The 26,478-nt window shown below is 39.3% G+C and overlaps 1 long non-coding RNA gene across 1 annotated transcript in view; it reads left to right on the top strand.

The window, feature by feature from the left end:
* LOC131683541 (uncharacterized) overlaps nucleotides 1–26,478 on the top strand; it is a 56,655-nt gene that overhangs the window by 12,062 nt on the left and 18,115 nt on the right. The window contains exon 2 of the long non-coding RNA XR_009304533.1: nucleotides 14,132–14,179. This is a non-coding gene — a long non-coding RNA (uncharacterized LOC131683541). The remainder of the gene's footprint in view (nucleotides 1–14,131; nucleotides 14,180–26,478) is intronic.

Genomic DNA, 26,478 nt, shown 5'->3' with positions numbered 1-26,478 from the left:
TCATCCAATTTGTGAGCGCGTTGTTCCGCTGTGCTGTAGTCTGCAAAATACAGCTATCTCATAGTTTTTGGACAGCAAATGAAAACAGACAAAACGATTCCACATTACCGACACGTGAAATTTTTGCAAAATAATAAAAAAGCAGTGTCTTCCTCCAAACATCGGGAGGGCACCGTTCCTAAGCCGCACGGCGCAGGCGAAGATCTTTTGCCTTGCCTGAATTTTATGAATGAACTATCAAAGTTCAACGAACCTCGCCATTAATAGTGGTTCGTTTTTCTTGGCCCTCTTTCTCTCTTTCGCTGCCTTTTGTGGTTATTTGAGCAAATGCCTCGCGTCCACACACGACGATTAGGCCGCCATAGTCTCTTTCATCCGCCACAGCCGAAGATCACACACAGCATATATCCACTCTACGCTGTTCGCCTTCGTCTGAGGACGGCGAAAGAATGCGGCTCGAGAATAGCAAAGAAAGGAGAAAGAAAAAAAGAAAACCTACAGCATATCTTTTGCGTCCCGACCGGTCCTCCACCCTACTACGGATACGGACACGGACAGTGCCAACGCACCCATCAGTAAGCGCCTATGTATGTAGGCCAACACACTCGTTTGCTCACTCGCATTTAGCTATATGCCGAGCCGAGCCGAGCCAAGCCGGGCTGTACAACTAACTACCGGCTGAACAACCATCCGACCACCGAGGAGTCATCAGATCATGTTGCGGCTAAAGTATGCTTCATCACGATGATGAAAAGACGGGCACACGATCGGTCTGATGCACTAACACACATGCGGTGAATAAGGTGGGATTTTCTCCGGTTAGGGGGTTTTCCCGCTGCACACTGGGGAGGTGGTGGTTATTTTCTGGCCATAACTAGAGAGGGTAACTCAACTATAGTGGTTACATCAGTAAAGCTCAACTTTGTAAATTTAACAATATATTTTTACATTCCTTAAAGTTTCAGAACGATTACTATTTGTTTTAATATAAAAATGTAGACTGCTGACACCGTCAGTCGTTAACGGGGGTTATCTTTTCGGCAGTTAACTCAGCTAAAGGTTGACGATTAAATAGAAGTCCTGTTAATTCAATTTCACGAAATACTTGGTTTGATTATTTTATTCACAAACATATAGAAAACATGTTTGACAAAGTAACATTAAACATAGCTGTATCAGAAAAGAAAAAAAAAACATCATAAAAGCCTAACGGCACTGTGAGGCATCTCGTGTTTTGGGAAGTTGCTTGACTTCCTTAACAACCTATAAACAACCTGAAAACGAGTTGCCTAATTCAATTAAATGTAAGTGTGATCCTTATGCATTTTCTGCATTCCAGATTATATAGATCAATTTTTATAAAGGTGTTCGAAAGTCTCCAAATTTATCTAATTAGAAATTTTATTCACTAAACGAAAGAAAAATGTTCAATGTAAGTTACTAATATTTCGTTATCTACCTAGTTTTTAAATGTATTAAATTTAATGTAAAGGCAAAGTTTGCTCGCATTTACAAATGTGTTTCGCGTAACTCAACGGAGCAATGAGAGAGATGGAATAGAAAACACAGAAGAAAAATACGTCTCTATGGCTTATGGCAGCATTATGTCAAGGAACTTGGGAGTTCACCCTCCAAACTGAAATGATTGACGTGACAAATAAACTTTCGCATGACAACAATTCTGTAAAATTTTGTTCAATAGCTAGTTGCGAAAATGTTTTTCTACCCAGTCAGTGTTTTGGAGGTTATGTCAGACAAATATCTCGAAATAACTAAAATTTATAATTTTACGGTGCCCGATATATTTTATTTGTTGTAACGGGTGTTCAATAAAAAATGAGAATTTTTTTCAGTCATGTAGTTATTATTTTTTCAACAAATTCAGTATTTTTTTTTAAAAACAATGTTCATTCTTAAAAAAAGTCAATTAATATTGAAGAAGGGGGCCTGGTCAGCCGTACGATGCAACTTAGACGTCTGTGTCTCTTGTGAGACAAGAGGCACAGACGTCCATCTTCCTGATACAATTCCAGATCCTGGTGGTCAACTGCTTCGTATTCTTGGCCCGCCAATTATTTTTGTACACAAGGACACGGCACTGAGGAAGCCGAAAAAAAATCCTCAATGGAACGGCACTGGGGTAAATTGGTCGGGTTCCTTTCTTTCGACACGTACGGTATCTTTTTCTGCTCCAGATACTCCAGCGTCTTCTTGGCGTAATGGGCAGATGCCTTATCCAGCCAGAAGACATCCCATCCGCATGATGCTCTTTTAACCTTCCGGAAGTCGCGATAGTGCACGGAGTGCACGCTGCTCTGATAATCTAGCGATATCGTCTTATCGCACCAGCGGCTACTCGTTCAGTGGGCCATTTACGCGACTTCCGGAGGGTTAAGAACAGCAGAAGAATTTTCTCAAAACACTTCTCCTGGAACACTTATTAATTGATGGCCAGACCGCTCGGCTAAAACCACGGCTTTGAAATCCCTCTGTCGGATATGGCGATGTACAGGATAACTTTTTTTTTTAATTTATGCTTAAACTTATATTTTACTTCGTGGGGGGGAGGGGGTGGCAGACTTGTCGCTAGAATAGTAGCTGTCATTTCCTGGAATGTGGGTCTTCGAGAGCGGAAAGTAACTTTCGTCGTCCAGCACGAACGACGTCCCGCGGTAGTTCTTCGTCATCCACCGGCACTGCGATTTCACGATCTCTATCTGCTCGTCCGTGTACTCGGGGGACCGAGTCTTCTTCCGATAGATGATGTCCTCCATCTTGAGGGTTCGGTGAATCAAGGTATGGGAGCACAGTGATGTTTTCGGCCGGCGTCACGCAAGCTCGTTCCTTCCTTGTTGTCAAATAGCTTTTTAACGCTTCCTACTTCTTCTTCGTCATTATCTTCGCCGGATGGCCGCTACCGGCCTTCCGCTCACCGCTCAGGGATACCAGGATCCGGTAAACTGTACTCACGGGTACGTTTTCGTCTCAAAACTGATGTACCGTAAATTTTTGTCCACGATAACTACGCGTTTCGTAAAACCGTAAATCACGCTCGCGGGATGCTTGCTGTTTCGACGCCATCTTAGATTGAACTGACAGCACTCGAGCGAAAAGAAACATGCCTCCTATTTCCAGTCCAGATAGCAATTCTTTTGGAGAGAAAAAATACGCTCTTTACTTTAATTACAGAAAGGTATTGAAATCATTTTGATTTTTTATTGAACACGTCATCAACACCAACAGACCCCTTGGTGGTTCTTAGCCTAGTTACGCTTAAGGATGGACAAAAACTTATTTCTAATCGTATTTCTAGTTCAGTGGAAGTTGAATCCTATGGAAACTCTATTGAAAACTCGCTGAAGTCTGGTCACAGCGTTGTGGCGACCGTAGTAGGTTCTCCCAAAAGGTAGTCGCAGAAGAGAGTTAGTACACAGTGTTCGAAGATTCGGGCATTCTAGAATTGTAGAGCAATCCACTCTGGCAGAGAGTAAGTCCGGGACGAACAAGGCTCGAGAGCAGTCGCTTTGAATGCTGAGTGAATCGATGTGTATTAACTGACAACGGTTTTCATAGCTCGGCAGTTGGAATCTGTTGCGCCATGGGAGATGTCAAAGGGCGAAGCGTTGGACAGCCTCGATTCTGTCAATCCCGTTCTGGTAGTACGGATTCCAAACAGCAGAGCAATATTCTAACGTTGAGCGGACCAACGCGCAATAAAGCGATTTAAATTTTTCACTATTCGGAAGATGAACCCAAGCTGTCTTGATGCCTTATCTACGATGTATGAAGTATGTGGTTTGAACGTTAGTGCCGAATCCATGATGACTCTGAAATCCTTGATGTGAGAGTGTCTTGAAATGCTCGAGTCGAAGAAATGGTAGTTAAACTGAGTCAGATGGCGTTTCCGCGTGAACGTAACGATTTACTTGGTTTTAAAACCATTCTGTTTAGATCACACCACGTACTAAAGCTCTCCAGATCCCTCTGAAGAAGCTCGGCATCAGTTTTATCCCGTATTTGTCCAAAAAACTTTTTGGCGTATGCGAAAGAAAGGCGGGGTCCTTGTAATGTGATATTGATGTCATTAAAGTGGAGGAGGAATATTACTGGGCAGGGGTGGGTGTAGCGTAGTTGGTAAGCCGATTGCCTTGTACGCCGCGCACCTGGGTTCGAGTCCCGGCCCCACACATAGGGTTAGAAATTTTTCATAAGAGATTTTTCTAACCCGAAGAGGCGAATGACCTTTAGGTTAAAATCTCTATATTCGAATAAAAAAAAGAAAAATATATTACTGGGCCAGGATGGCTTCCTTGTGGAATGCCGGATGAAGCAAAGAATGATGCAGATAGACAGTCCTAAATGCTGATTCAGAGTTGCCTTCCATCGAGGTAGGAACGAAACCAGCAATCCGTCAGCAAATCCATCCTGTACATATGTTGTGAACAAGAGCAGGTTGGTCGTTGTTGATCGTTTAGGCTTAAAACCGTGTTGGTCGTCCGTAATGTAGTGTTTGCAGTAAAAGAAAATAGGGTCTAAATCAACCAGCTCGAATAGTTTTGATACGGCACTTAAACACGAGATTAACCGATAATCATCAATGTTCGATTTGTTTTCTTTTTTATGAATAGGAAACATGTGCGTTGCTTTCCAGCAGGAAGGGAATGTTCCAGTAGTGAGTGATAGCTCGAAGTCTCGCCGAAGTGGTTCAAAAAGCCCTTTTGATGCACTTTTGACAAAAATCAAGGGAACTCCAGATTCGTAGGACGAAGGAGTTAAATTGGTAACGGCAGCAACTAGTTATGGTGGAAGACGCTCGTTGGAAAAAACGCTGGAAAATTTGTCGGAGAACAGTTAGCAAATTGCCTTAGTGTCGGTGTCCAAAAATTCCATTAAACGACATACAAGATAATAAACCGGATTCTTTTCGCTGTTCGTTCACATATTTCCAAAACGACTTAGGCTTAGAATTCAGTTGACTGTCGACGTTTCGCTGGCGTTTAAAAAAGGCACGTCTGCTTTGCTGTTAGTATTCGTGGCTGAGTTGAAAGTAGTGGTTTCGTAATACAAGTGTCTTGTGTCTTACGAATTTTTTAAATGCAGCTCGTTTGTCAGTTTTCAATCGTCTAAGGATGTTTGATTGGTAGGGAGGGTGCTGATTGTTACTAATTGTTCGTTTTGGCACATGACGGGCGATTAGGTACACTCATGCAAAAAATATAGCGAATTTCATAAAAATATCCTATAGTTTTTAGCAACAAGTATGTAAATCATAAGATTATCTTAAAAAACAGCATTTATTTTATCAAATCGTTTTGCTGCGACATTATTTTCTATAAGGCTTCTTTGATTTTTCATAAGATAATCTTATACATTTTTGCCTGAGTGTGGTTAAGAAGATTAGAAAACGTCATCGCTGCTTCGTTCGCGAGTCATTGTAGGGATTTTCGACCCAGTTTATATCCAACAGCGCGTCGATGATGCTGTGATAGTCAGCGTTTTCAAAATCGTATGCGATTGAGCTTTAAACGTCTTCAAAATTCACTCCTAGGTTACCAGCGAGTACAAGATTTAGTGGGGAATGACGACGCACTTGCCGGAGTAGTGCAGCCGTACGGAGTGTAGTCCCGGGCACTTACAAAGCAGGGGTCCAATGTACGTCCATTTTCGTTGACGACATTATTAATTTGCCCAAGAGTTGCACTACTGTAGTTGTCCAAAATACAATTGGCATTGTTGCTAAGCGCAGATTTTTCGATATCCAATTGTATAAATCCATTACTCGCCTGGTACTACGTCAGGCCAGGTAAGTTGAAGTCACCCAGTATAAAATCATGAATTCTGTCAGGTGGAAAAAAGCGAAACACAGAAATAAATTGTCAGTTTCACTGATATCCACACTTGATCAGAGCTCGCCAGCCTGTCATCGGTGATCACACGGGCTTTTATACCATGGCGAACGGTGATAAGCACACTACCACCTGATATCGTATGGCTGTTGAGGGCGTTGCGGTCACAGCGGTAGACACCGAGTGTTGAACCAAATTCCTGGCGAGACAGAGTATGGTTGTTGAGCCACGTCTCGGTCAAGGTCGGTCGGTCTCGATGTTGTTGGAAGATAGATCAGGTTCAGAAAAGAGCGAAGTCTTGTTGCCGTTTTAAGCGTATTGAAAGATCCATTCGTCCATCCCGGCTAATAGTCGCTTGGTCGACTGTGCTGCGGGAGCGAGGTATCCCGAACAACTGCATCGCGCTCCAGAATACGACAATCGCCGTCGGCGAGAGAAATGATTATCTGGTTTCAAGATGTCACAGTAAAATGTAAATTAATGGAAGCGACAAATACATCAACGCTTCAAGTTTTCGGATCAGATGAATACTTGGAAGATTTTTTCACCCATCCCACACACTGGACCGGAACGACTCATGATCGCTGGCTGCAATTTCTCGACTGTGGCGGGGGGCTCGAGATCTTCTATAATCCTAACAGGAGTGTCCCAGTATGCGTTGAACCCCGATGGCACGATGCGAACAGCAGCAACGGAAGGGTAGTAGCTTACGGCTAGAGTCAATCGACAAGCTAGAAGCTTGAAACGATTCAGCCGTTGTATCGTTACGATTTGTATACAAATTGCCGAGAATGGCGGTTTGGAAGACAACTTCTCTACCTACAGATAGGACCGGGACGACTGCTGAACGCTCGCGGCAAGGGGGATCAAGTGCTTGCATAGTACCAACGGCGTTGCGTCCCAGTATGCGCTCAGCATCATCACTCCTTCACAATGGCGACGTAGCTTGGTGTAGTGGCATTGCCAATCGTTGGGAGTCCTCGGCAGAACCGTTGATGGGTCGGGTTGCATTAGAAGGGTGAATGCTTCTTATGAAGTCGAAGGAAAATTAGTCGGCAGGCACCAAATGATCTAGGTACGATTATCCATCCCTTGTGGCCATGTGTCAGGGCTAAGACCTGCTTCGCGGTACGTTGGGTGAACACTAACTATGAAGGATATGAACTTCAAAGTGCTGACATCTATGCCTTTTTAACAAGCGGAATAACCTTTATCTCCTCGTTGCAATTATCGAATTGGTGCATCTCAGCAAGTTCCTTCTTTGAGTCTATATCATTATCTATTTTCGTTATGACGCAAAATCATTTTTATCGCAGCATTGAATTCACAAAAACGATGATTTCGAACATACTGGACAGTGGATCATAAAGAGAAATCAGCAAAACTAAACCTCTAGCGCTTTGGATATGGGTCATTCCACGTCAAATTTACAACCAAAATTTCAATTCCTTCCAAAAATTTTCTTGCATTCCTTAGCTTCAATTAATCGATACGTATTTTTTATTTTGGCTTAATGTGATATTTTTTAAGTTATTAGTTTTTGAACTTTTGAAGTTGATAAAATTGAACATTTTTCAATCACTGATAGCTCCCCGAGCAGAAGAAAATAACTTCAGAATACCAATTTCAGATATACTGTATCCAATACTGAACACCACAATGAGGCGTTGAGAAGCAGTGCACAAGAGGTGAAATACTTGAAATAATAACTGAAACGTGTACTACGAATAACTACTTGATTATGAAACGAGTTATTATAATACCTGATTAATAATAAAACCTTTTCAACCTTCCAATAACTAAACTCACTGTATGGAGGTATTTATTAAGGTATTGACTTGGCATTTGTAAAAATAACTGGAATACATAAATAATACCGACTATGTACGGGGAACGTGCCATTTGAGCCAATATATTCTGATTCTTCTATTCTGGCATTTGTAAAAATAACTGGAATACATAAATAATACTAAAATAAAGTATTATACCTCATTGAGGTATTAAGCAGGTATTGAAGAATGTTTCTTCAATACCAGCTTAATACCTCAATGAGGTATTAATAATCAATTAATACCAGGTTTTGGTATGATACCAGCAAATAGTATGCTCGGGTTATTGGCCAGATATTTTCTTCTGGTCGGGTCGGAAACGATTCGATATATGGAAAAAAATATTAAACAAAAAAAAACAAATTGTTTTTTTTAAAGTTGGATCAAATTTGTTTTACTTATTATTTTCTTAAAATATTAAGAATCATGTTAAAAAAATGTGTGCAAATTTAGGAGTGGATATGAAAATACTTTGCGAGATATTACATTTATAAACTTAAAACAAGGTAATTTTACACTAAACAACTAGGGTTCACAGTACCGACTCTTTTTGGCGAGAACCGGTACTACGGTACTGAAGCCCTCAGTACCGGTAGTACCGGTACTCGAATATTTTTTTTAAACATTCGAAAAAAGCTTCAAACTGAAACTGAATGCTCAAACTGATGATCTTATTCTCAGATGATTGATCTGTGCTGATCAAAAAAACATGTTTATTGATTTTAATTACTTCGGAATGGCAAGACTTATTTCACAGAAGATATTTTTCCTATAGGGCACCTTCTTTTATTTCGAAATCTAGGCCACTTTGAAATCAATAACTGCTAAGTGGTGCGACTTTCGTCGATTTGAACAGATGGTAAATGTATGAAACCCTATAAACAACAGTAAATCAAAACGAGAATGGCAGTAAATCCGAGCAGGTTAATCCCATTTCCTATCTTACTTTTCTGAAAATTGGTTCCGACCTTTATGTCGTTTGCCTACTATTCTCTAATGCATATCAAGGCTCCTTGCTTTCCTGTAAACGATGGAGTTTTGCTGAATTTTCCGATCACCAATAATTACAAATCGCCCCATTTGAAGCAGTTCACTAAGTCTAAAACTGTTAGCTACTAAATCCCTGTTCGTTCTTTTATAGATAAAGGTTTAACAGCAAACCAAATACAGACATGACTAGTCTTATTACGCGCCTCCCAGTGAATGATGGAAACCAATCAAAATGTCGCTAATAAAACTTTAACTTCTAGAATTATTATGATGATGGCCCCACCTGATTCCCACACAAAGGTGTTATCTCAACGATTTATCTAGAAGGCAAATTAATATAATTAAACGTTATCTTGCAGACCGATATTTTGAAAAAGATCCCCCTGCAGAGTTAACATATTTGTCATAAAAAATTGTAAAGTACCGAAAATACCGGTACTGGCTTTTGTTCAGTACCGGTATTAGGGTACCAAAAATGGGTCGGTATTACCGGGATTTTCGGTACCGGTATTACCGGTACCACAACCTTATAAACAACCAGTGATAGGCCTGTTATAATTGAAATATCTCGTAAAATACTTCGAGTTCCGTTCTGAAATTTTCACATAATCTTCTCGATATAATTATAAATTATTTTAAAAAGTTAAAAAAAAGTTGTCACAATATGAGAGGGGGGGGGGGGGCTTCGAGTATTAAAAAAAGACTTTTTTGCAATGCCCTATTCTGCACGGACTACACTACACTGGTTGAGTTATGAGTAAGATAATAGAAAGTATGCATTGCAGCGGAATTTACCCACCGAAACTCCCCGATCATCAAGTTCTATCTCGAGTTAAAGCTGAATTTTTCCTTCATAACAAGAACGACTAGGCGGAGTGAAATGATCTCCGACTTCCTTAATCGAATTCAAGCCTAATGCTAGAATAAGAGCAAAACTGGGTGCAACCCCATCCCCAAAAGTTGCAAATTTTTTAAAATCCAATAACTACCAATTACTCATGTGGTTAAAAACATTTATCCGGACGATCTCCATGAAAGAGATGGTTCGGTTAAAGCTATCGTACGTACAAAGCGTTTCACTCACAGACTTAAAACGAAAAACCTCATTTCGTTTAACGATGCGTCTAATTTAAACAGTTCCGAAATGACTCTACCACTTTTGAGCTTATAAATGACCGCGTGCCTCAAACAAACTTTTAACTTACAGTAACGAATCGGTGCAAAACGATGATTAATCACCCTTCAATGCAGATCTAGCTTGCTCTAGGTTGGTAATTATTCTTTTCAAATTTCAAGACTCAAGTAGAACATTGAATATGCATGGCAATGCTATCCACATGGCATCACGACTGATCTCAAACCGTGTGAGGCACAAATCAAATTGTGCCGGCTTGAACCGAACGTGTTCCATTCAACATCCTGCTTCGTATGTGAATGTGTGCGGATGTGTGTTTAGTGCAACGATAGCGTGATTAAGGTGGTTATGTTGATTGAAGGAAAATGGGTACACTTTTTATAAACATTCCAACCGTAATTGACGTTCACCACCGGCAACCGCAATGGGTGAGACACGATTAATATATACATAGTTATCTTGGAATGAAATTTTGAGGTCACACGTTGTCCCCTCGCGGTCGACTCAGTATTGGGATGGGTGTAGTGTTGTGCACACTTCCCCACTCAAGCTGGGTAGTTTTACGCTTCGGTATCAGCTGGTTGAATGTAAATTAAACATACGAAAAGGTGTTGCCTCTAGAGGTCACTCAGAGTAAATCGAGTTAGAAGGCCAGTTTGTAATAGGGCGATGGATATGTCCCTATTATTACTCTACCAACGACGAGAAGACAAATCATCATATATGACTTAATTTTGGAAAGTTTGGTATCGTATTTAGCGGATCAAAACGAATCCAATCTAACAACTGCCTATCCCGATAACATTTCACACTTTTCAAAAGTGCAACTTTTATCCCACTCTATTTAAGGTATCGACCAAAATGGTAAGATGAAAAGATGAACGCTTGATTCGAATTATCATATTTCTTAGACCAAGTATGTTACATCATACAGCTTCTCAAAAGTTTGCAAGCGTAGGCTGTATAAACTCCATGAAAATATGACTGATTAATGAGACAAAAGCGGACCCTACACGAGACAAGAATATTGTCAATCAAAATATTGACAAGACTGCTTTAATCCGTATATCCGATTTGAATTCTACAGAATCTATATTTTCATAATGTGCTTACGCGATCAATATATTGATCAATAATTGGTTTATTGTCAATATCTCCAGTCGTGTAGGGGCCGCTAAATAAGGACTTATCCAGCAAGGCTTGACAATTCATACCAGGCTAATTAGAATTTGGTTTGGTTAACATATTCTAATTTCGATCGGTTGATAACCCGCTTGAAAATCATTAAACTAAAAAATTCAAATATTGAAATCATCTCCATCGAAGATTATCCTAAAGAATTGTAACGGTCGGAACTTTTTCATCTGAACATCATCGTTGCAGGGCTAATAATTACAGCGTTCGAATGGGGTACATAACTAATGTTGCCTGGACCGTACCGCAGAAACCGGGAGAAAGACGACGAACCGGTTGCTCGTTATAGACCGGTCGCGGTGCTCGCTGTTTGATCATTGGAACAGGAAATTTCTATTATCATAACGTATCGGCGAGCGGGAAGCGACCCTCTGAGCGGAAAGAAATCGGCTAAGGAATTCCATGCTCAGGGAGAATCACGTTTTCGTCTTGTGCCACTTGGGGTGGCGAGACTGAGAGAAAAGAAATTCCATGGTGGACAAGACACGGCGCAGTTCCTGATTCGTTTCGTAGATCCGCGTGCAGTTCGCGAGGAAATAACATTCTCACGCTAGGAGGGCAATGGAATTCGACTCAGCTGCCGAACAAACGGGAGGTTGTCTATGAGAACGAATACTCCAAACAAGAAAGCGAACGGATAATGTTGATTGTAAATTCACTATTTGAACGGTTTTTTTTTTGGCAAATGAATTTATTCGCGAAAAGAAGACAAACCAGATTTGCAAGCTTTACTTCCCACCAAAGATGAGGTATTTGAGCCGGAAACTAGTTTCGCAACTATTTCTTGTTCCTATACGCAAACATACACACCGGTGGCAATATCCGGACTCTTTGTTCTGTATTGTGCTCCGAAAGGCGTAAAAGAAACTTTTCTGTGTATAATAGATTTAATTTAATTTAACAGCTGAACGGCTGGGTGGCGGTGTGAAATGGACTGGTAAGTTACGTTCACGCTGCGCTTGATTTCGGCAATTACCAGATTTCGTTTTATTTTAGCTTTCTCGTCTGAATCGTTTTGTAACGAGCGATTAATTTTTTGCAATAGTAGGTATACAAAGACATTTATCGGCTCTTGTTTATATGACATCTACATGAGTTACAACCACTTTACAATCACTCTCGTTATACGAAAAGATAGAAAAATATATTTTATTAGAAAATATATTAAATTTATTATTAGAATTATTAGAAAATCACAAAAAATAATGAAATAATTGTTTTTCATGACTATTTCTTTCTTAATGTCATTTTTTGAAACCGATTATTGGGTTACGTTGAACTTACCTCTTGTGCGGTGTGTAGATCCAATATTGGTAAAATATCAGAAAGAACCAATTCTCGACAAACATATGATTACGGCCTAAAAGCCAACTGTCAAAATCCACTTTGAATGGAAATTCCAGACAAACCGTTACTAGTCGAGCACAGTTCACAACAGTTTATGAAAAAGAAAACTTTTCTCTTTCGTTTATTATCAATATCTGTGATTGGCGTGTAACGGTTTGTCCGGAATTTCCATTCAAAGTGGATTTTGACAGTTGGCTTTTAGGCCGTAATCATATGTTTGTCGAGAATTAATCTGGTGAACCTCAGTTATTTTGCAAGAAGTTTCGTAAAATTCTATCGAACAATTTGATACAACCTTTTACACCAGCTTCCGTAAATTAAAAAAAAAACTACAGTGAGAGACAGACGTTTCGTATCCTATTTCTGCTACACTACTTACTTTTGTTCTTGGAATAGTGCACATCCGGTCAGGCACAATTTTCAAAGAAAAATCTGACAAGAGGAAAATTTTGAAACAAATTTATTGCATTTTGCATGGCTATCTCGATTTTGGATCACTTCAAAAGATACCATTTATAAATCAACATTTTAAAGTTAACTATGCTACATATGCCTCGTTACTGGCCGCCGGCACTTTTTGTCTTACGCCGACGCCGTACGATTTAACGGCGGCGGGCCGCTGGCCAGTTTTACTACGCTGAAATTTTTTTGAGCACCCTTACCCTCCCCGAATCGACCACATTCGAGAATTGACTCGGAATGCACGAATCACTAAAGTTCGGCAAAAAAGAGAAAAGATAGAAATTCTGTAAAGGAGCCATATTGTTATCCAATACTTGTTAAACGTCTAGCGTAGTACAATGTCTAAATTTCAAAATCCACTTGAGAATATGAAAAAAAACATTAATATTTGTGGAAGTTATAGCAATTTCCATAAAACGACAAACGACATATTTAAATGCCAGCGAAAAATTCTAGTATCTAGCGAGAACGGATATGTTTAAGAAATTAATGAACAAGACCCGTTGATCCATGTGAATAATATCGAATCCAAATATTTCTCATGTGTTATTGTACCAGAAACTATATTTCAGAGAGTTATCACATATCAGCAGGATAAAACGATAACAGTTAATACAAAATTTATTTAGAATGTGTCGTGTATTAACAATGTAATATTCGAATCCGAAACTAAATTGCATATGTTTAAATTTTCCGGAAAATAGGAAGGTAGAATATATTTGTAGTGATTCCGTACACACTTAATTTTTTCTGCTGATTTCAAACTTGTTTTTCAATCTTTTGTCGAGATCACAATAATTGCTGAGATCTGAGAAAATATGTTTTTTGCTGAGATCTCAGTGAAGCTCTAAATATAAATATTCTACCGTCCAAAAATAAATGCGGTTACCGTTTCTATATGTCTAAGCAGTATACAAGCCTACAACTCGTGGCCCTCGTGGAAACAAATTATTTTAAAGCGTGCGATGGGCTAAATGAAAATATTTAAGTAAGGTGTTAATCTTAGGTTTACTCACTTCTTCCTTATCCCGCGATGGAGCTTGTGGGGGTTGTCCTTCTACTCAAAAAAAAAAATATTTGTGTATCACTAATTTTGGCTTTCGGTTTACCATGACCTAATTAATGCTACAAGTGGTTCTTTTCGGACTTGAAAACGGAGAAGAATTTTATATGAACAGCCGCTGATGCGATAAGACGATTTCGCTAGATTTTCAGAGCAGCGTGCACTCAGTGCACTAGCGCGACTTCCGCAAGGTTAACAATATTCTCTTAACAATTCTTAACATTCAAATATTGATCATCCATATCTCTCTTTCTATCTATTGCAGGTACACACATTGAACAGATTCTGCCAAGTCCATTTCTAGAACTAACAGGTATGTATAGAACTTTAATAATAATGTGCAAGCAGCTTAAAACATCTAAACAAGAAAAAATAACTGTTTAGTTTGTAAACTGTAAAGTTCGCTTTCGATGATAACAGCCGAAATCCTGCCTTCGTCAGCAATTCAAAATAAAAATTGACAAATTGCACTAGCGGCCGTTAATAGACCACGTGGACTCTCAAGTATGCAAGAGCGGGCGGGGGGGGGGGGGGAGGAGGGGGGTCAAAAGTCTGCAATCGTTTACGAAGAGAGAGGGGGTGCTTATCCTATAACACTTCGTGAACCTTTTGCTGAAGTTTTGCCCTTCTCGTACTGAATTATTGCGATCAATAATGATTATTGCGACATGTTAGATTCATTGGTAAATTGGTATTTGTGTAATACATCGGTTAAATTTCACGATGAAATTGTTTGGTCTTCCGAAGTTCGCACTTCATCACGGCCCAATAGGTTCCAATCGGACATAATTCAAAAAAGTTGGATGGATTCATGTCTGTCTGCACAAAATCCACAGATTTAGCCACACACCACTCCTGCACGGTTTTGGAGTAGGGACATAAAGCCAAAATGGGGCAAAACCAACAACGATTTTTGATCGTTTAGAAAAAGGCAGAATACGACATTTTCTTATATCTCACTGTTTAGAGTGGCTTAGGTCACGAATGGTTCACTTCGTTTGCCGTAAGTTCATATGGCCTGCCAGATCAGGTACTTCGAAGTGAATTTCGACAGCTTCTATCGTTTGAAACGATCATCCACAACAAACTTGTCCTTACCCTTGAAATATTCCAGTCCCGGCAACTGCTTATAATTCACTTTGACGTAGTTCTCATCATCAGTGATGCAGTGCCGGTATTGCGCTAGCAGCGTCGTGTAGTGTTTCCGGGAGAATTTTTCGACGTTAGTTTGAATGTATCGTAATAATTATCGACTCACCCTTTGCTAAACAATAATAGGTTTTCAAAAGGGTCATGTTCTCTGTAATAATTAATTCAGTTGAATGTATTTACGCAAACATATCGAAACTGATAGACTTTTTGTATAACTGGTTTTAACCGAATTAGGTGATTCAGTTTATCCGATTATCTTAGGACCGATTGCTTCACGCACGCTTAATTTTTATACCAGGTGCAACGTACTGGTTCAAAAGCTAAGCGAGTGTGAAGAAATCAGCCCTTATAAATGTTTAAAAAAGGCCCATGATAAATAAGTTTACTGTGAATATTTGATATTATTATTTCAGTCAAGATAACACTAGATATCATAAAAATTATTTTTTTAAAAATTTAAATCTATTTTGAATGATCCAGTAAGACTCAAAAAGTAATAACATGTTTAAGAGAGGTTTCCACTTTGTTGGACCATAAAACGAACATTGTTTGAAAAATTTATATTACTAAACATACGCAATCGAAAGTTAGTAGATGTAGGCAAAAATAAAATAAAGATAAAAACAATTTTTGGAGGTCACATATGAAAGGATATGTGGGGTGATTATTTTTTCCGATATGTGTATCTAAGTTGTATGTGTGGCTAGTACTAGAATGATGAAAAATAATAAAAACTTTCGGCCGACACGAGATGTGATTGGAGGCTGGCTTTCTCTATTCTTCCTCATTTCTCCCCTTTCATGGGGCGATAATGATACCCTCAAAGAATTCGGTGAATACACTGAAAGAATATATTCGTAAATCGCTAAGAACAAGTAGACAATTTTCATAAAATATACAAATTTTTCGTACATATGATAAATCATTCGCAGTTCTATTGAAACACTTTTATTTTTTATTACGAGTTTTTCGTACAAAATACGAAACGATTGTTTGTTGGCTTTTTGCGAATCGGCTTTATTAGGCAAATGAATTGTTCGCTTAAATTGTTCGAAAGTCTTTGTATTTTTTTATTTCGATTAGCGAGGTTTTAAACTTATAGTTATTCGCCTCTTCGGGTTAGAGAAATTTCTTATGAAATTTTTTTAACCCTATGTGCGGGGTCGGAACCATGATGCGCTGCGTACAAAACAATCGTTTTACCAACTACGCCACCCCCACCCCCAGAAAGTATTTGTGAGCACCATTCGTCAAATCGTCAGATAATTGTTGATAATTACGACAGTAGGTTTCAGGAAGATTTGCTGAACCTCTTTCGCTTCCAGTTTCCCCAGCATCCGGAGCAGTACGGATTCGGTCGGATTCAGTTAAGCCATCGCGAGCTGTTCGTTGGTTTTGTATTAATAAGTTTGAGTTTTTCTCTCTTCCGGGATAATTCACAAAGAAACCGAGCATGTTCCATATTCTGCCGGAGCAATGTCAAAATAATATACTAATAAGTATGAAAACTTTTTTAGATTAACGAAAAGAATTAGTGCGACCAACGAAATCGTTCGTAATATACATAAACGTTTATTAAAATAAACGAAAAATTTTGTTTCATTCACGAAAAATAATGTCGCTATCAACGATAAGATTCGTGCAATGTACAATAAAAATGTAAAATCAACGAAAACTTTCATTCACCGCGGCCATTCTTCAGTTCATGAAATGAACGAAACTTGCTGCACGTAAATACTTCGTTGCAGAAAATGACAAATGAACTTGTACACGATCAATTATATTTACAAATTTATATTTTCAGAGTAAAACCAACAAGCCCCTACTAACAGAGTCAGGTAGATCCTTGAACTAGTTGCATTTTATCTGCTTGACTTCGTCGCGTTATTATCGCATGACAAAAATGCATTTGAGGACTCCACTATCGAAAAATGTGATTCGATGGCGATCGCGTGGGGGATATGTCTACTTTGCCACTCCTGAGACCGGATGGACTTTCTTGCCAAAAACGTATGTACAATGGTTTGAATATTCCACACTTCTGCCTTCGTGTGTACTTTTTACTGCTCATCAATGTTACTTTTTCAAAACTATTAACGAGTCGGAACCAATAGCTGCGTTATTTGGCTTTCGTCAAGCTCTTCATTTTTGTTTCCAACATAGCATACTTCATGAAGCTCCCGACCTTGATTAAGTACGCTTTGGCCTACCTCGGCGTGAGAGATCGTCCGCAGGTCTTTTAGTGTGATCTTGCGGTTGTGCGGTTGTGAATCAGGCCAACTGCAATCTAGTACTTATGCGAATTTGATTTTTTTCTTTTACCGCGGTTGCGTAGATCTTCCAATCAGTGTTTCATTCATGCATCACTGTAGTCGATGGGTTTGAATCGTACACATTCGAAATCATGACAGGATCACGGAATCTTTTCCTCATGCAATCCAACTGTAGTGATATCGATCAGAGCGGTAAACCAAATGCGCTTGGTATCCGTGTCCTTTCAGACGTCTTTAAAATGGTCATAATGAAGTTAGAGCGAAGGGATTCGTGATTCATGGAAGGAATTCTCGTAAATTACAAAGTGTTCGATTCCCTACCGAGTCAATTGTAGGAAAATCTTGGCCTTTGATTTGAACTTAAAAAATGACAACTTCAATGCACTTTCTGATCCCCCAAAACACTCCTCCGTAAGGTTTCTTGATGCGAACGAATATTGTTTAAATCGTGGATGTAAAGCGCTATGTCTGAAGAGAAGTCACAATTACACAATTAAAACGCATCACATTTAAAATTTATCTAGTGGAAATAGAATTTACGTGGACGCTTAAATGAAGACATGTCGCTAGGAAACCCTTCCACCGATTCCGTTTTATCGAAGTTCCCTTAGGCAAGGCTTGTTTTGTGGCACGGATCGTGGAACCAGGGCCGTCGAGAGCCGCGTCGGGCCCCAAGGCTTGTATTACTGCCGGGCCCTTTTAAACCTAAGCCCTCTAGTTCAGTATGTGAGTCCGTGGTTTCTATTAGTCTCCGGTTGACTCATATTGCCACATCCACAGATAGCGTGCCAGACATGTGAATTTCGCTAGCTTCTTATTCCGTGGTATCCGAATCGGGTAAAATTTCCATAGCTACGAGTTTTTCAATTTGTGGGTACTCAGTAATCAGTAGCATCTAACTCAAATGGTACGTTCCCCATGTTGATCGGAGATTAGTGCCTTGCCATGAATTGTCTTTTCATGATTTCTCTCATGGGAAGGTTCTGGGGAAGTGGTAAGGTTAGGGATAAGGAATATACCCAAGAGACCACGAAGCATTATTTAATGGTTTTAGACATGTTCTATATTCACATACTAAACATATTCTTTGCGGCTTCATAGTTCTATGAAGATCATTAAAGTACACTTAGTGATGAAAAAGGCAAAACAGTGTGCCAGAATAGAGCTAGTTTAAAAGCACCTCTTCTTTCGTTTGGCATACCGACTGTTTAAATAGATGATTTAGTGCCTATAGAAATGGGATTCGATCCGCAGTCGAAAACCTCGTCTCATTTTGGTATACGCATATGATCACTGATCTATGAAAAGATTTGCATGTATACTTGGTTTAATCCAAACTCTAACTAAATGATTGGTTGAAATTACGCAAACGTCTACTGTGGATTATATTTGCAATTGATTTTTTTCGAAAAATCGTGCAGAATTTACATTTTGATTTTAAGTTTATTGCATCATCATTTATTAAATGAAGGCATACGAGTTTAGGTAACTATTGGAACCTAGGGGCAGATCACTCTAGAAATGTATAACAAATTTGCATCAAATTAGAAAAAATGCATTTAATTTTCATTTTTGCATCAACTCTGCACTCCCTCGCAGAAAAGTTTGTTTAACAAACGTCCTAAGCATATTCACTTTGTTCGACGTTTTGTTGAATGTAGGGCTAATTTTTTGTAGGGTTTTGACGTCTTACACGCAACGCAAAATACATTGCACGCAACGCAAAATACATTACGAATTTGTATTTTGATGGAAAGAAATGCATTTAATTTAGCTGATTTTTAAAAATGCATCACAAGTGATCTGCCACTAGATTGGAAGGCATACGTATATTTGGACGGCGCCGGTGGCTGAGTGGAAAGTGTAACCGCCACTCATTCTAGTTGCCCTGGGTTCAAATCCAACCGATGTCGTTGAGATTTTTCTGAGGTGAAAAAATCTGTGGTCACGTCTCCTTCAGAAGTGAAGTAAACCCGCGGGTCTCCGGTCCATGAGTTGATGGATCGATATCTAGTCCAGATAGTGGAGTCACATCTCTGGCGTCGATAACGAAGAAGTAGAATACAACTTCTATACTTACTAACAAATTCAAGCAATAAAACTCGTTTTATATACTTGTAAACAAAGAGGACAACTCCCTTGAGAACAATTGTTTTAACAAATGTCAACTATCAAATAAAGTTTTCATTTTTTACGTTTTTATCATATAACAATTTAACACGGCGAATGATTACAAAGAAATTACTATTGCTATTTTTATGGCTCTTCTATGAAAACCGGACGTGTTCGCCTATCTTCCGGGTAAAACGCGGGCCCCCTAATACGACCTGGACCCTAGGGCAATTGCCCTGGCTGCCTCCCCCTCTCATCGGGCCTGCGTGGAACTGCACTAACAACTGTTGCATAAAGAACAGTGTAGCAACAGCAGTGTGTCTTATATTGATGGTTCCTGAAGATGAGAATGCTGAAAAGTGAATCAATTGTGGGAAAAGCCCGCATGATCTCCGGTCATGTGAGGATTACAAGCGACCTGATTTAAGTGCTACTGGATGTACAAAAACGGCAAAAACAAACACACAGACTGTGAGATCAGTTGATGATGATAGCTTTTACGTGAAACGTATGAACTATAGTGTGAACATCCTACTGAAATCTGAAGCAAGGTATATTGGGCTGATCTAGAATGCATCAACTGCATGAGCAGAAAGAACTCAATGGAACCTTTCTACCGCGAAAATCGAATATTTGTAACGATATCGAAGTGACAGATTGTGTCGTTTAATAGTACTTACAGTACTCCTATAACGAAACCAGTAGAAAAATCCAATACCGAATTTTGGCAGGAAACCGTGTTTACTATGGACTCTCAAAGAACTTCTGGTCGAACACAGTTAACAACGGCGTAAAGTTAACCATTAACAAAATGCACCTGGGACCAGATTTACTCTACAGCCACGAAATCGGTAGACTATAGCACTGGTTTTTTACTCCTCAAGGGCAATGATAAAGGTTTCTATCTACAGATTTCCAATGTCAGATCTGACCAAATTCCTAACGAATTTTATTGGTTCCAAATAACACAGTTTCTGTATCTGCGTCCTTGTAAGATTGAGGTTCATGAGCTTAAACCAGCTCGCTCAGCCATTTCTGCTCTTTTTAATCATATACACACAGATACATTCACCGATGGAACCGTAAATATCACGTATTTTCGGTCCTAGGAACATTTTAAAAATGGCAGGTTTCGTAAGATACAAAATGGCATTGACTGTTTATATATAACAGTCTGCTTAACTCAGCCATTCAGAATATTGTTTGATCAGCTAGTAACGTCTAGATGTATGCCATGGAATTCACTTGAACCAGATTTTCCAGCTGTGACCTCCCGAGTCTTTCGTACACATTTCCCAACATATCTAAACCAGAAAAAAGAATGCCCGGAACTTGGGTAACGGCGTTGGCGGACGAGCTCTAATCAGTGCATTGATTAATCCGCTGTTTATCAATTTGCACTCGCATGCCTGCGCGTGTTTTCACTTGCACATGCATTCCTGCGGCAACAGTGTTGCCTTCTATGGCACTCTAGTCGTTCATACATGCTTGCAGTTGCACACCATACAAGTGGCGAAGCCAGGGCAATCAATTCCGTTCCGACCCAATCCGAATCCGTACTAAACCAACACAACGATTTCATTCATAACCGTGTTCTGCTGCCTCCACGCCTGCCGCGCAAAGCCATTCAACCATCCGTTTCCATTCATTCATGATTTAGCTTCATTCATGCTATTTTTTTCCTACCATAGAGAGCATTCCATTCTCCATCGGCGCTAGTGGGGCTTTGCCTTCCACACCCACTGCCCGTTCTGCTGCAAAGCTGTGTAGCGTTAAATTAATCGTTAATTATTATTTTTTTATTAATATTAATATCACACAAAGTGGATTTTCTTGAGCAAGCCAGCTTCTCGCTTAGACTCAGGCGACCGACTTCCTACTTCTGCTGTCATGAGAAATGCGCTGTGGAAAAGTTTCCACCCATTTCTAGCTCATATTTTTCGCCCCCGGCTGAGAGGCTGAGAAAATACATCTCGCGTCTTGGATGTAGTCCAAGCTATTTCTTATTCAAGGTTTTCGCCATAAATATATTTCACCGTGGTAGCTGCTACGGCCTTTAGCCTAGCATTTTAAATTTTCCCACACGTGACTCTTCGGGTTTGCCGAGTTCCCAAACTTCCAAACCGTTCCACTCGCCAATTATGTGTACCATTTGAAGTCACACCACAAACAGCTGTCGCTTCTGCTGCGGCTGAAATATGTGCGTTACGATGGCATCGTTTGGACTTCCGGCTAGCTCATTTGCTTCCGGGAAAATAATTTACAACCTAGTGAATGTTCCCTTATTAATTTGTAAGTATATGTACTGTATTTAACCCTGTATATAACTGTTGGGCCGCTATAACTATATGATATGTAGTTATGAAATCAATCGAACGTTGTTGCCACTAGTCAAGGCACAATCATTCAAGTTCCTATGAATAACTTTAAGCTCATTCGAAGAACTTCATGACTCATATTCGCGATCCCTCGAACAGCATCCAGTGGAGATGAGTGCCTCGGCATGCATCGAATCGCAGTCATAATCAGCTTCCCGACCTGTTGAATGCATGCACCAGTGCCGACTGCTAGCTGCAATCAGCGTGACTCATGAGCTCTGGCCCTGTGTCATTACGTAATTCTTTCATTACTCACTTGATTGTGGTAACAAACGACCCACCGTCACCCCGGGGCGGCTCTGGCGGCTGGTGGGCCTCCCCGGAAGTGAGTTTTATTTGAGCAGTATTAGCGTAGTGTTTTTGTTGCTTAGAGTATAGTTCTGAGTTTGATGAAATATTGTTTGTTTACCCTTGTATTAAAGTTGGTGATCACGTAGTTCTAACAGTTAATGTTTAAACTTGGAGTACTACATAGAATCGTGTAAGACTGGTGATATAAATGCATGGTGTTTTGTTGTTCTAAAAAGCTAGCAGAAATTGAGTTAGATTATTCAAACAAACGATTTTATATTTCACTTGATGTCATTATTTATCATAAGGAGGTAATTTACTTGCGCACGTAAGCGTGTTTGCTGTACGAAAATTCTAAGTTTGTTAACTAGATTGATAGTTAACACGATGGAAACGCTTCATTGAATTAGTCGCTAAAGCCCACTCATTGCCCTTTACCATACACATGCAATTGTGGGGAACTAAATAATATAGTTCAACAGGCGCGAATGTATCATTGAATGTCAATTTATGAGAAAATGTTATCGTCTCAACCATGTAGCTGAAGAAGCTGAGTTCTAATTTAAGGACTTTATTCCTTAAATTCCTTTATGAAATCAAATATACCACAATGCATATCTTACCGTTGATAAGGCGTTTAGCGTCATTTCGTGATAGCCAAATTCTTCTAACAATAATGAATAAATTAACCATAAAGTACGAAACCTTGTATAAAACTTGTACCTTAAACCAATCGCCTCCAGACAGGCGTTAACTGCTGCGATCACTTTCAAATGACCACTACAAGTATGAACTGTATCCGCAATGATTTGTTGTGGCTGTTTAGCGCCAGGAGCGAGTGTGTAATAATGCAATCGCAGTTCCCGCCTCACCGCTGCTGTTTGGATGGGCAAGATCGTGATCTTTAATCAGCGCAGATTCATGGTGTTTGTGGATTTTTTTCCGCTTGGTTAACCTTGTTCGTGATCGTTTTCTGCTAGTGCGGTTCCTTGAGGTTCCCGCATCACAACTACAGATAAGTTTGTCTCCACGCACTCCACAGCACTGTCGAACAAAACCGGGTCGAATAAGTTGCAGCTCTATAATTTCGATGTAATCTAAGTATCTTTAAATCACTACTGGTAAAGATATTTTGAAATAAAGATATGTAAGTGTGTAATGCTACTGATTCTATTGCAATATACATAAGACAATCAAATTTATGAAGAGTACTTTCAATCGGAAAGATGTTTATTGTTTACATTCCAATTTTGAAGATCGAACGAGTTGTTATGTGCAGTTGTGGTAAAGTGACCAGTTTTCAGGACGAATGCGGGACGCTATTAACTATGCACATTTCCCAAATATTCGCACAACTTGTGTAAGACAGAGAATTTTTTGTAAAGATTCATAAACTGGCCCATATTAGAAGTCGGCACCATGATTATCAGAAAAAAACATGGCTCCATTTGCACACATAGTTCGGAGATTAGGTAGCACTACTTAAAACTTTTATGAGTATTTTGAACAATATGCATCTACAATATGGGTATATTGGAATTAAAATCAGCGTTTTGTTAAGTCGAGACATTTTCCGAGACGTTTTACCATGCGTGACAAAACCTTGAAATCGGATTATCCCGCCTAATCGGGAACGTCTTACTTGAAGTTATGTTAAAAACTGTGTAAGCACTGTGCAATAGTTTATTCGTTTTACTCATATTTTATGTTGTATAAAAAAACGTTAAAAAACTTTTTATAGATAGTTTCTTCATAACGCTATTACATTTAAAATGTTTCCATTCTGTTTATATTTTAGTTGTCGAAAGACAAAAAATTTAAAAATTGCACCTATTTTTTCAGAGTATAATTTTTGTGTAGAACTGACCATTCCCTGTATCTCCCAGTCAAAAAGAGTAAGTTACTAGCTACCGGTGGGCTATTTGCCAACTCGCCTGCGCTAAGTGCCCTTCAATTTGCAAGCAAATTGCTAGCAATTAGGAGGCTATTTCAAATGCAACATTAGGGCGATTTGCCGCCGTCATTTTTTTCATTACTTTTCATTACTTTGGCATTTTCGTCCAAAAGTTCCCTTTTAAAATCATACCCATTGAACTCGCTTTTATCATTCCTGATCTTTCGAATTAAAGATCTGCTAAGTGTTCTAATCATTTCGAAAAAAAAACCGGCAGAGAAATAGATTCATAGATAAGATCAAAATTGTGATATTCTGCCAAAACCAAGCAAATGGCGTTACTGGAGGTAAATCTTTTTATGAAGGCTTACCACGTCTACATGCCCGTTCGCAAAATAGAAATACACGGTGCAGTCACCGATTCAAGTTTTTCGTGCGTAGATCTAATGAAGCACTAGGTTGACGGTTTCAAGCACCCCTTGCTCTAGTGAGCGAAGATTTTTTAACGGGAATACCACTGGATGGGTCAAAAATTGGAAGCTATTTGTACCATGCAATACGCATGAAAGAGGTCATTGTAGCAATAATGCTCGGTATGACAATTGCAGAGAGAATCATGAAGATGACTATAGCATTGGGAATGCTGAAAAGTTTGCGTGTTGTGGGTCGAGGCCACATGACATATTACGATGCTCTACTCTGCAGAAATACTATAAAGAGCTACACACATGAGTATTTTGAACAATATGCATCTACAATATGGGTATATTGGAATTAAAATCAGCGTTTTGTTAAGTCGAGACATTTTCCGAGACGTTTTACCATGCGTGACAAAACCTTGAAATCGGATTATCCCGCCTAATCGGGAACGTCTTACTTGAAGTTATGTTAAAAACTGTGTAAGCACTGTGCAATAGTTTATTCGTTTTACTCATATTTTATGTTGTATAAAAAAACGTTAAAAAACTTTTTATAGATAGTTTCTTCATAACGCTATTACATTTAAAATGTTTCCATTCTGTTTATATTTTAGTTGACGAAAGACAAAAAATTTAAAAATTGCACCTATTTTTTCAGAGTATAATTTTTGTGTAGAAGTGACCATTCCCTGTATCTCCCAGTCAAAAAGAGTAAGTTACTAGCTACCGGTGGGCTATTTGCCAACTCGCCTGCGCTAAGTGCCCTTCAATTTGCAAGCAAATTGCTAGCAATTAGGAGGCTATTTCAAATGCAACATTAGGGCGATTTGCCGCCGTCATTTTTTTCATTACTTTTCATTACTTTGGCATTTTCGTCCAAAAGTTCCCTTTTAAAATCATACCCATTGAACTCGCTTTTATCATTCCTGATCTTTCGAATTAAAGATCTGCTAAGTGTTCTAATCATTTCGAAAAAAAAAACCGGCAGAGAAATAGATTCATAGATAAGATCAAAATTGTGATATTCTGCCAAAACCAAGCAAATGGCGTTACTGGAGGTAAATCTTTTTATGAAGGCTTACCACGTCTACATGCCCGTTCGCAAAATAGAAATACACGGTGCAGTCACCGATTCAAGTTTTTCGTGCGTAGATCTAATGAAGCACTAGGTTGACGGTTTCAAGCACCCCTTGCTCTAGTGAGCGAAGATTTTTTAACGGGAATACCACTGGATGGGTCAAAAATTGGAAGCTATTTGTACCATGCAATACGCATGAAAGAGGTCATTGTAGCAATAATGCTCGGTATGACAATTGCAGAGAGAATCATGAAGATGACTATAGCATTGGGAATGCTGAAAAGTTTGCGTGTTGTGGGTCGAGGCCACATGACATATTACGATGCTCTACTCTGCAGAAATACTATAAAGAGCTACACACCTTTCACCTCGAAGAAATATTGTGCTCTCTTGGTTCAGGAAGAGTGCTACTCTGACTTCTTTCGCTGCTTCTAAAAATTATATGCAGATGCAATCCCTTGTGAAGACTTAGGCTAGTGGTCTTTGAAATTGCATATCAACCCAGGAAGTCCAAACATCGCATGTGATATTTCAACCGGAGGTTGAAGTTAGTGGAGAACAGGTTGGGCCTAGGCATGTCACCGGCAATTTTATGATATTGAGGAGCTCTAAGAGGCTTCATTTCTTGCAGCACGACATGGAGTTATCTTTTCAATTATGATTGATCTAGCTTACTCCACGATTCGAACTAAGAAAACGAAGCAATACAGTTGGTAAAAATGTTCGCTATTTTTGCCTTTCTCATATAAAGAAAGGCTATGCAATCACTGTAAAAATCGACTTTTCAACCGAGGCCCGGAGGGCCGAGTGTCATACACCATTCGATTCAGTTCGTCGAGATCGGCAAATGTCTGTGTGTATGTATGTGTGTGTATGTGTGTGTGTGTGTATGTGTGTGTGTGTCATTTAAACTCACACAATTTTCTCAGAGATGGCTGAACCGATTTTCGCAAACTTAGTTTCATCTGAAAGGTATAACGCTCCCATAAGCTGCTATTGAATTTTTAGTTGATCC

Source organism: Topomyia yanbarensis, chromosome 2, assembly GCF_030247195.1.
Source record: "Topomyia yanbarensis strain Yona2022 chromosome 2, ASM3024719v1, whole genome shotgun sequence".
Classification (NCBI taxonomy): domain Eukaryota; kingdom Metazoa; phylum Arthropoda; class Insecta; order Diptera; family Culicidae; genus Topomyia; species Topomyia yanbarensis.
The sequence above is the reverse complement of the archived record's forward strand: the minus strand, read 5'-3'. Positions and strand labels throughout refer to the sequence as shown.